Here is a 10,377-nt window from a genome sequence, read left to right on the forward strand (position 1 = left end):
AATGAGACAACTGTGAAGCAAACACTGCATATGCTTTGCTGAAGGACACCATGACCAAGTTCACCTCAGCATAAATTCCTATTAATCTAGGTTTGAAGAACATAAAACTCTTTTGTTCTGACACTGTGGGCGCACTTGCTTTTCTAACGGTGAACACTGGTTTTACAGAAAGCACTGCATTTCCCTTTCGCTGAGCTGTACCCACAGGAAGGGAAGGAGCCTTCCTGGGCTCAATAATCAGGCTTTCCCTGCTAACCCCTCAGAGGGGGCTGAGGAGCAGGCACAGCTAGGGAAAGGAGCAGATGCCCCATTCCCAGCCATCACCACTTCTGTGGCTGCCTCAATCACCTTGGATCCACCCAATTAAAACTAATTAGCTTTTTCACCATAAAACCCCAAAGAAGGAATGGAGAAAAGCCTCCTGCCTTTGACAGTAATGAAGTTAAATAGATATTTATTTATCCTTTTATTAGACAAACCAATTATAATTTTACGCTTGAAAAAGCTAATTTTTAAATGTGATGTCTGAGCATATGTATATACAAACGTAATATATAGCTAGACCTGGCCTATAACAATCCTGCCTCATTAACAGCACGGTTAAGTTTGTATTTAAATATACTCTAATGCACCCATTCATAACACAATAATTAAAAATAAGCTAAAATGCGGCTATTAAGACAAAGGTCCCTGTTATTTATAGCTTCTGTTTGTATTTTGGAATGATAAAACCTGGAATAATGGCTGGTGTTGGTGAAATTCTACTTCCCCTAATGCGCTGATTCTCTGTTGCTGGGAAAGGAAATGCTGATATTTCCCATCAAATTTGTTGGCCTGGAAAAAATATTCTGCACCCAGGTAAAATCCATACACTAATACGTGCATTGGTTTACTTCATGTAATGTACATGCAGTGCTGGAGAAAGCACCCTGATTAGCAGCCCTGGAAAATAAATAGACCCAGTTCTGTTATTTCACTCCTGTTTCAGAGTAAGAAGGGAGAGAGATAGTATTGTCCAATGTCATATGCCAGCCTCCTGGCCACTAGGTGCATCTCCAAGCAGCCTTAGAAATGTTCTAAATTACTCTTGACAACCTCCTGATTTTCCAGCCCCATTTATGGGTGGCAGTAGGCCCTAGGTAAAGTTTTCGTGCCTATGCTACCCTAGTCAGGGATGGTCTTTGCTCTGGAAGTGTCTCTGCCTGTCACTTTAAGGCCTAAAGGGCTTTAATGTAACTGGGGATGCAGCCAAACTCTCTCTAGAGCCATCATATAGTACAGCTGTGTCACCTTCCTGGTCTGGAGTTACAGCCTCTAGATCTGGAAGAGAAGCATATTCTTCATGGATCATTGGTATCTTTGTTGAGACTCCCAATGATTGGGACAGTTTGTCCCACCTGTGTGCGATGTGGACACTTACCCTGCTAGAAACAAACTGAGACCCCCCACCACCCCACCAAGTGTCATCCATTGCCAGTCACTGTCAGCTTGGGCTGGATTTATATCAATCATCTCAAGGTGATGGGCACCAAAGTCATACATCAGCAGTGATTCCTAGCATCACACATCGCTAGAACAATGTCCTGGCATGTGGAGCTCAAAACTCACTCCTGCCCCAAGCAAGCATGAATGACGCGTGCCCCCGGTGGCTGGGGTGGGGGCACCACTGTGCTGGCAGGAGTGTGGTGGCGGTAAGCGCGGAGCTCCCGCAGATGCCACTGGCGCTGTCGGCAGTTGGGGGGTAGAGGGGTGGTGAGTGCCAACAGTGTCGGTGGTGCCTTTTTGTAAGGGATGCACTACCACACTCAGGGGGTGCATGTGCTCCCCCCATAGGTTGCCCCTGCAAGCAAGCCAATGTGTGCTCCACAGTGTATGTGAATACCCCCTCCAGTAACAAGCTGATTAGCACAGCACTTCAGCACAACCCTACAGTAACAAACCCATAAGTATATCTCAGCAGCAACCCCGAAATAAAAGAGAAGTAGTTAGCTGCATGAGTTTAAGCCCAGTAGAACAGCAACTGTACAATAATAAATCAGCATAAACCTGAGCACTGGAGAGAAACATGTTTGTGAGACAAGAAATTTTCATTTCCAGAAGTTTACCTAATCATCAACAAGTGAAGAAAAGATGCTCCAATATTTTTTAATTGAATACCTGATCAGTGTGTTTGTTAAAGAAAAAGCTCAAGAGAAGGCTGTGGACACACACTGTGTCATCTTGATGCATGAGACAGAAGAATAAGAGAAATGATAATTAAGTCATGCTGGCCCTCAGTATTTGCAAATGCCTAATTAGAAGCTGGCAGCTGCTGGTAATGAGGGCGGTTGATTTGGGTTTTCATTTGATAATCATATTTTAGAGTTTCAATTCCGCAGGAACCAGGTCTTCATCTTTCTCTCCAGGTCAGTGACCAAGCTGGACTGGAGCCAGAAACACATGGCATTGTGGTAGCACAGATTCACTATGTGCTCAGATAATCCCTTCCCTGCACAGATATTCAAGGAGCAGATCAGTACACATGATATGGAGCCCGCAGGACTTTTAGAGTGTTGCAAAGTAGCAGCTGCATTCCTCCATCATCCAAATGCATCTGGTTTCCTATAAGGCACTGTCTGTCTGGGTCAACAGGCAGTATCCTAGCCTCTGGGAGAAAAAAAGCCATGAATTCAAGTCTCTGACTGCAGCCAGGGTCACTTCCCAAGGCTGATAATGTAGGGCAGCATTAAGTGGTATGAACTGGGTTCCTCTGGAGCATTTTTACAGGGCTGTGTATAGATACCAAATGAGGGCCCATTGACACTATTTGTACAGAGTGAAGGAGAATCCTGTTGTTCTCTCAGGAGCTCAGTAAAAGAGGGTCTAATGTCCATCCCATTGGATGAGCAATGGCTATTCAGGGGAACAGCTCATCCTCAGACTCTCTTGCTGCCACAGCCACTCAGTAGCCCTACGGCCAGATATTGTCTCCAGCACAACAGGCACGGTCATAACCAACTTCTGTTCTCCACACAGTTGCAACCAAGGGCTCAAATTCAGCTTGACATGTTACATGGGATGAGTCTGATAGTCTCAGGCCCTTTCCCTACAATGGATTTAGCAGATTAGTATTGTTTTGCCCAGGAGACTGAGATGGTGGAAGAAGAACTCCTCTGCAGAGTAGACAGTCCAGACTTAGCAGTGTTTTCATCATTGCTTGCCTGGGATGGAGAAGCTGTCATTATAGCTGGCTGTATTTGGCCCATAAGAAATGACAGAGAAACTGGATTCATCATTACTGTCTGGACTGGATCCAGCTGATCTCTTGAACCTTGTCAGTCTGCCTCCATCCTCAGTCCCTGCCCTCTTCTCCCACTCTCTCTAGCACCTCCTTCCACTGGATCCCTTTGGGCTTAGATCCTTCTTGTCTGCAGTGTCTAGACCAGCCTGTCTGCACATTGCTCAGATGTATCTTGGAGCCTCAGTGCTCTTTATCTCATCTTCCAATCTCCTTTGTACCTTCCTCTTGACTTTACCCTTCCTTGACTCTCATGCGTTATTAATATTGTCGCTTGTATTGTTCAGGTTTTTGAAGAATTGAATGAATAGAGCTTGAATGAATCAAGGTAGACCAAATTATCTGCATTTGCATGAAGGCTGGTGGAGAACAGTGAGGCCATGCAAGCCCTTTCAGCATTGTGTCACTGTGACAGGATGCATTTGGCTTATCTGGATGCTGCCTTGCAAACCTACCTTGATTTTCTTCCAGGTGTTCATTAACAGTTGAGATAGATAATTATTGGACTGTGGACTGTTCGGTTACAAGTCTCTTGGTCTCCTTGCTATTCACATTGAGTCTCAGCACCTCAGTCTCATGGTGTTGTGCTTTTGTCTTTGAGTGGATGAATGAAAGGTAAACTGAAGTTAAATGAATAGCAAAAGAAAATATATTTTGATCAGGCCTGAAACTTCTGGGACTCATGCATCATTGGCACACAGCTGAATGGCTGTCCAAATACTCACAGACACCTATTAACAAGCAGTAGAAAACAGAGTTCAGAACTTATATTTGCGGAGACACCATAAATCAGATTTTTATTGTAAGACCAGTTCTCCTGACCAGCAGAGCCGTACAATAGGTTATCACTTCAATATACACATCTGCTGCCCATCTTGATCTTGTTCTGTGGCTTAAAGACTTTGCATTTCAGGATGGTTGAATGATAGGTGAAGTTTTGAGCTGGCTATGTCAATCAGTGTCCCTAGTCCAACAGGCCATCCATGTAGTTTACTCCCCTCCAAGTGTGGGTGAATGTTTGGGTTGCTTCCCCTGGCTGGATTCTCTGCTCCATTTGCATTCTCTCTGTCTCATTCCAAGTGCACATCTGTAATTTCTCCAGTCCGTGACCCCTCAGCCCCAGCCATTCCCCATTTTCATTGGCTGGAGAGACTCCTAATGCTCTTCTAAGTGAATTTACCCAGCCATCTGGATGTGGGGAGGAGAGATGGCTGGAAATCATCTGACTTCCCTGCCAAGCACTAGATACCAGTGTCCATAGAAGGGAATTTTAGATTAATTCTGTGGGCTATAAAGTTCCAGAGAGTGTAATTCAGTGCTCAGCTTAGTTGGCCATCTCTGTGTAGGACAAGGCCAGGTACAATGTTTTGAGACCATAAGATATTTTAAGGACATCTAGTATAGCAGGATCAAGCTCAGAAGTATAAAACATAGCCAACCTAGAACATAGCTCCTGTGTCAGCAGAACTTAACTCCACCTCAGTACCCTTCATCAGATCCTTCCTTCCACCGAAGCAAACCCTGGTGCTTCTTGCACTCACTTCTAGAGAAGGGCCAAAGAAATGGTGAATAGTAAATCTGCTGAAAAGTACATATCAAACAGCTTTCAGATTTGGTTTGAATTTGCAGAAGAACCTTGGATGAAAAAAAAAAAGCAGGGTTCACAAAACCTGCTGCAGAAAGAGGTGGTGTTGTGAGTGTCCCCATTTCATTCAAAAGCCTCATGCTTTGAGGACTGCCCCTGAATGCAGGGGGCTGAGCCCATTCCTTCTTCCTGGAGTGTGCTGGAGTCACCAGCCTGGAGGGGCATTCTCACTCTTGTGCTCAAAAAGTATTTAAGTAGAGTGGCTCTAAAAGGAGCTGTGAACACCTACCCCCAAGAGGGGGGTGGTCAAGGTTTAAATGCCTGCTCTGAAGCCACCAGAGAATGGGATTGAACTTGAGGTTTTACCCATCCTACATGTGCTCTCACCACTGGGATGCAAGGTGTTTGGGGTGACTCTTTGTTCCTTCTGCTGGAGTAATTCTACTCAGTATAAAATGCAGGTATTTTTACTGAGAATGACTCTCTCAGCTCCTGGCTGAGGCATTTTTGGGGAGCTGGAAGAGGTCATAGCTCCTCCACCAGAGGAGGTGATTGAACCCTGCTCTCTCACATTCTTGGTGTATAATCTGAGCTGTTTGATTAATTCAGGGTTGGGAGGGCGCAGGCATTGACATTACTTTTCTTGCTCCAGCAGTTTGGACACCTAACTCTTCATTTCCTTCAGTCTTTTTTTTAAAATTGTATGAAATGAGAGTTTTGGTGTGGGCTGAATGGAACATTTCCTGTCAAATGAAATCTTTTTGTTCCGGTTGTTTGTTTCAATGAGACAAGAAAAAAACCTCAAACTTTATTTTGTCTGAACCCATTTTGTCTTTAAAAATTGGCTTCACTTCTGAACCCCCCCCAATTATTATTTGCACAACTCTGCTCATTTGTATCCTTTATTTCATTACCACTACCTTACTCGCTATATTTGCACCCATCTGGCTAGTGGACCTCCTTGAATGATCCATTGTCTTCAATTTGAAATGACAGACTACTGCTTTTGATCCTATCAAACTCCCCAATCCAACCAACAGACACACCTGTTTGAAAGGTGTATCTCTGGCAACATCCCCTGTCCCTTTTATCTATGTGCAACCCCTGGCTTGGTCACTTGGACATCTCGCCAAAGAAAATAAACTTGGGTATATCTATATATATCAGTTTTATATCCCATTTCCTCCCCCTTCTGAGCCAATGATCATGTCCTTGTGGACATGTTTAATATTCTGGATTCCAAAAGATATATGAGAAGTGCCTCACAGTACTGCAGTATCATCTCTTTGGCTCTGTCTTCCATCCCTCTCTGCTTAAGCAGCCAAGTAACTTCTTTACATTTTTGTGCATACATACCCTGCACTGATGTTCTCAACAATTTCCCTTTAAAAAGATCCAAGTCCTTCTCTTGATGTTTGCTCACAGCCCATCACTTAGCTCTTTGTAAAATGTGTTCCCTCTGCTATGTAGTACATAAGCCAACAACAGCCTAGAAAAAAGATGGAGAGGTAGCCATATAGCTTCCCTAAGCCCATCCTTGTGTAAGCTTAGCACAGTATGACCCAGGCCATGGCTAGCCAGAGTGCAGGTGGGTTCATGGGTCTCAGAAGTGTGGTGTCCTCTCAAAGCTGAACAATTTATGATGCCACAGTGCACTGTAAGGTGCTGCTGTGCTGAGCAGCATCCCTCCATCCCAACCTCCCTGCAGAGGGAGTCTGATACTCAGCAGGCAGGCAGTTGACTAATGGCAAAAAAGCACCATGCACGGCCATTTATAGATGTTATATTTTTCTAGGTTTAATTTGAATTACAGCTGTAACTATATACACGTGGATGTCTGTAGTCCAAATTAAAATTGGCTCCAGTCCGAGTGAACTGATCCTCATTGAATGAGGATTAAAGTTAGTGCAGACTAGGGCAGTCTGAATTAGGCAATGTAAACTGTATTAATTAACACCTATATACGAATCCCTAGGAACTCATTAGATAACCATTGCAAATATCAGTCCCTGCAAGTGAAACTCAGTTGGGCTTCTGCCATACAACAGAGGCTATCAGGTACAAAGTAACACGTTTACAAAGTCAAATGTGCCAACAACACCTCACCATGACTAAATATCAACTGCAGGTCAATTGCGCCCATTACAACACTTTAAATAACTGTCAGGACTGCAACAATGTAGCAGTGGTTAGACAGGCTGATTATCACTTCCTAATTACTTCCAAGCATAAGCCCACACACAGAGGCTGATAATTGGGTCTGTTTAGGGGCTGTAAAGTGTATAGATCAGGGATGGGTAATTATTTTTGCTGGGGGGGCCACTTAACAAGTTTTGGGGACCTGTTGAGGGTCACATCCACCTCTGTGTCTGTTTCTCACTTTCTTCTCTTTTTTCTCTCTCTCTCTCTTTGTGTGTCTTCTCTCTCTCTCCATCTCTCTTCTTTTCTCTCTGTCTTGTTTCATCTCGTCTCTCTCCCCTCCCTTCCCTCCAGAACCTGGCCAAAGCTATAGCTTGCCAGGAGCTCCAGTGCTCAGCTGTGGACGCAGGCAGGAGCTGCTGCCATGCCAGGTGGGTGGCAGCACCAGCTTTGGCAGGGTTTTGGGGGGAGAGGGAGGGAGAGGAAGGGAGACAGAGAGAAGAGAAGAGAAGAGAAGAGAAGAGACAGACAGCTCCCACCTGTATCCATGGCTGATGCCACTGGCAGGTTCTGGGCTGGGTCTTCAGGTGGGAGCTTCTACCATGCTATGAGGGTGGCAGGTCATCTGTGGACACTGTCAGCAGGTTCTGCATGTGGGCTCCTGAACCGGCCTGCAGCATTTGCAGATGTTGCTGCTGCTTGCCTGTTGCAGGGGAAGCCCTGCCTGAGTCCACAGTTGTTGGGCTGTTGGGCTGATGCTGTTGGGCTTAATCATTCCCTCCCACCCCCCTCCACTCAGCTGGCACCATGTGGTGGCCAGAGCAGGGTGAGATCCAGTGAGTTGGTGGCCATCTACCCATGGGCTGGATTGAATCTTTTGGTGGGCCAGATCCAGCCCATGGGTCGTATTTTGTCCGCTCCCAATAGTGTGTAGCCAGGGACTCCGACCCCCATAGATTCATAGATGCTAGGGTCAGAAGGGACCCTCAAAGGATCATCGAGTCTGACTCCCTGCCAGTGGCAGGAAAAAGTGCTGTGGTCAAGTAACCCTAGCCAGGTGCTTGTCCAGTCTCCTCTTGAAGGCCCCCAAGGTAGGGGAGAGCACCACCTCACTGGGAAGCCCATTCTAGATTCTGGCAATCCTACCCAAGAAGAAATTCTTTCTGATGTTTAACCTAAGCCTACTCTCCATCAGCTTGTGGCCATTGTTTCTGGTTATTCAAAGGGGTGCTCTGGTAAACAGAGCATCTCCTATTCCCTGCTGCCTTCCCCTGGTGAATTTGTATACTGCCACAAGATTCCCCCTAAGCCTTCTCTTGTGGAGGCTGAAAAGGTCCAGGTCCCTCATCTTTTCCTCATAAGGCCTTCCCTGCAGGCCTCTAATCATATGAGTGGTCCTCCTCTAGACCCTCTCAAGGTTGTGCACATCCTTCTTGAATTGTGGTGCCAAGAACTGGACACAGTACTCCAGCTGCAGCCTGACCAGTGCCTCATAGAGGGGGAGCATCACATCCTACTAATGCATGAATGCATCTACTAATGCACTATTATGAGATGGTGAATGATCATCTATCAACCCTTAATCTGAATTGAAATTTACTCAAATTTTGTGAGGTGAATCAATTAAAATGGATTAGAAAACAGTGAGCATGTTTACAAATGGCCTTAGAGAGCTATGCTGCCACTGCAGCAGGAGGGTGCAGAGGTAGCCTGGATCCATGGGCAGAAGTGTAACAGCATCACAGGGGTGTCTGATTTATTCTAGGAACTGCTTCAGCTCCCCATCCACTCCATCACTGGCCCAGTGACCTGAAGGGGATGCTGCAGAAGACAGATACCGCTCTCAGGGCTACATAACTGCCCTTCTGCATGGATTAGTGTGTTATGAGGTGCTGAAGGCACAGAGCTCTCAGACTTACAGCATTTGCTGCATTTTCCATTTGCTGCCTAGACACCTAAGCCATATGGTTCTATTGAAGCCTGGTTACATTCTTCCTCACAATTTTCTTTTCTTGATTCAGCCTCTTCAACAAATGCAGAGACCTTGTTTCTGACACCATGTTTCTGATACCTTTCTCAAACCCTCAATAAAAGAATTAATGTAGCTGGTAAATAGTGGAAAGGTACCTGGGGATTCAGATGTTAGGCAGGTTATAACGTGTCATAAATCCAATGCCTGTATTTAGTCCGTGATTTTTTGTACCTAGGAGGTTGATGAAGTGCAGTTCGTAGGCTTGTCTGTGAAAGATGTTTTGTAAATCATTTTAAGGATTAGAATTGAGAGATTGGAGAGAGAGCGCAGTTTTCTTGTGAGAAATGTGCCCCCACAATACCCAGGTAATTGGGTATTCTTGTCTGTAATAGATTTCTGGTGTGCATCCATTCTGGTGCACTGTTGTTGTTGGCACAGTTGTTGTCCTACATACGTTCCATCAGGGCATTTGGTGCATTGGATGAGATAGATAACATTTCTGGAGGTGCAGGTGTAGGATCCAGGACTGCTGATGGTTCTGTTGTGGGGTGCAGTAATTGTGGGGGTGGCGGAAATATGTTGGCAGGTTTCACAGTATTTGTCACAGCATGGTCTGGATCCATTCGGTGTGTCTTGAGCTGTAGTAAATTTGCTTCTGGTGATGAGGTTAGTGAGGTTCAGTGCTTGTTTGAAGGCTAGGATGTGTGGTTCTGGGAAGATCTCTTTAAGAATTGGGTTTCCTTCTAGTATGGGTTGCGCTTGTTTGAGGATTTTCCATATAGGTTCGAGGGAGGGGTGATATGTCATAACCAGTGGTGTGCGATTCATGGGGGTTTTCCTTCTGTACGGCAGCAATTCTTCTCGTGATATCCAGGTGGCTCTTTCAAATGTGCAATCCATCTCTCTGGAGGAGTGTTCCTGTTGAGTGAAAGCCTTTTTGAAATTTGTGAGGTGACAATCCTGGGTGTTCTCCTCAGTGCAAATTCAGTGGCACCTGAGGGCTTGGGTGTATATTTTGGCTTTCTTGGTGTGTTTAGGATGATTGCTGGTTCTGTGCAGATATGTACATTGGTCTGTGGGTTTCTTGTATATTGTGACCTATATTTTCCCATTCTGGATACTGACCATCATGTCTAAAAAGAAGATGTTGGTGCTGGAGTATTCAAGAGATAGTTGGATGGAGGGGTGATGATTGTTGAATTTCTGATGGAACTTAATCAGAGATTGCAGGTTTTCAGTCCAAATGATGAAGATGTCATCAATATATCTTAAATATAGCAAGGGTTTGATGGTGGAAACTTTGAGAAATTCTTCCAGGTGGCTCATAAAAAGTTGGCATATTGTGGGGCCATTTTGGTGCCCATAGTTGTGCCCGTGGTCTAGAGGCAGTGTTGGTTATTAAAA

Source organism: Crocodylus siamensis, chromosome 8 (genome assembly GCF_052110815.1).
Source record: "Crocodylus siamensis isolate JL-2025a chromosome 8, ASM5211081v1, whole genome shotgun sequence".
Lineage (NCBI taxonomy): Eukaryota > Metazoa > Chordata > Crocodylia > Crocodylidae > Crocodylus > Crocodylus siamensis.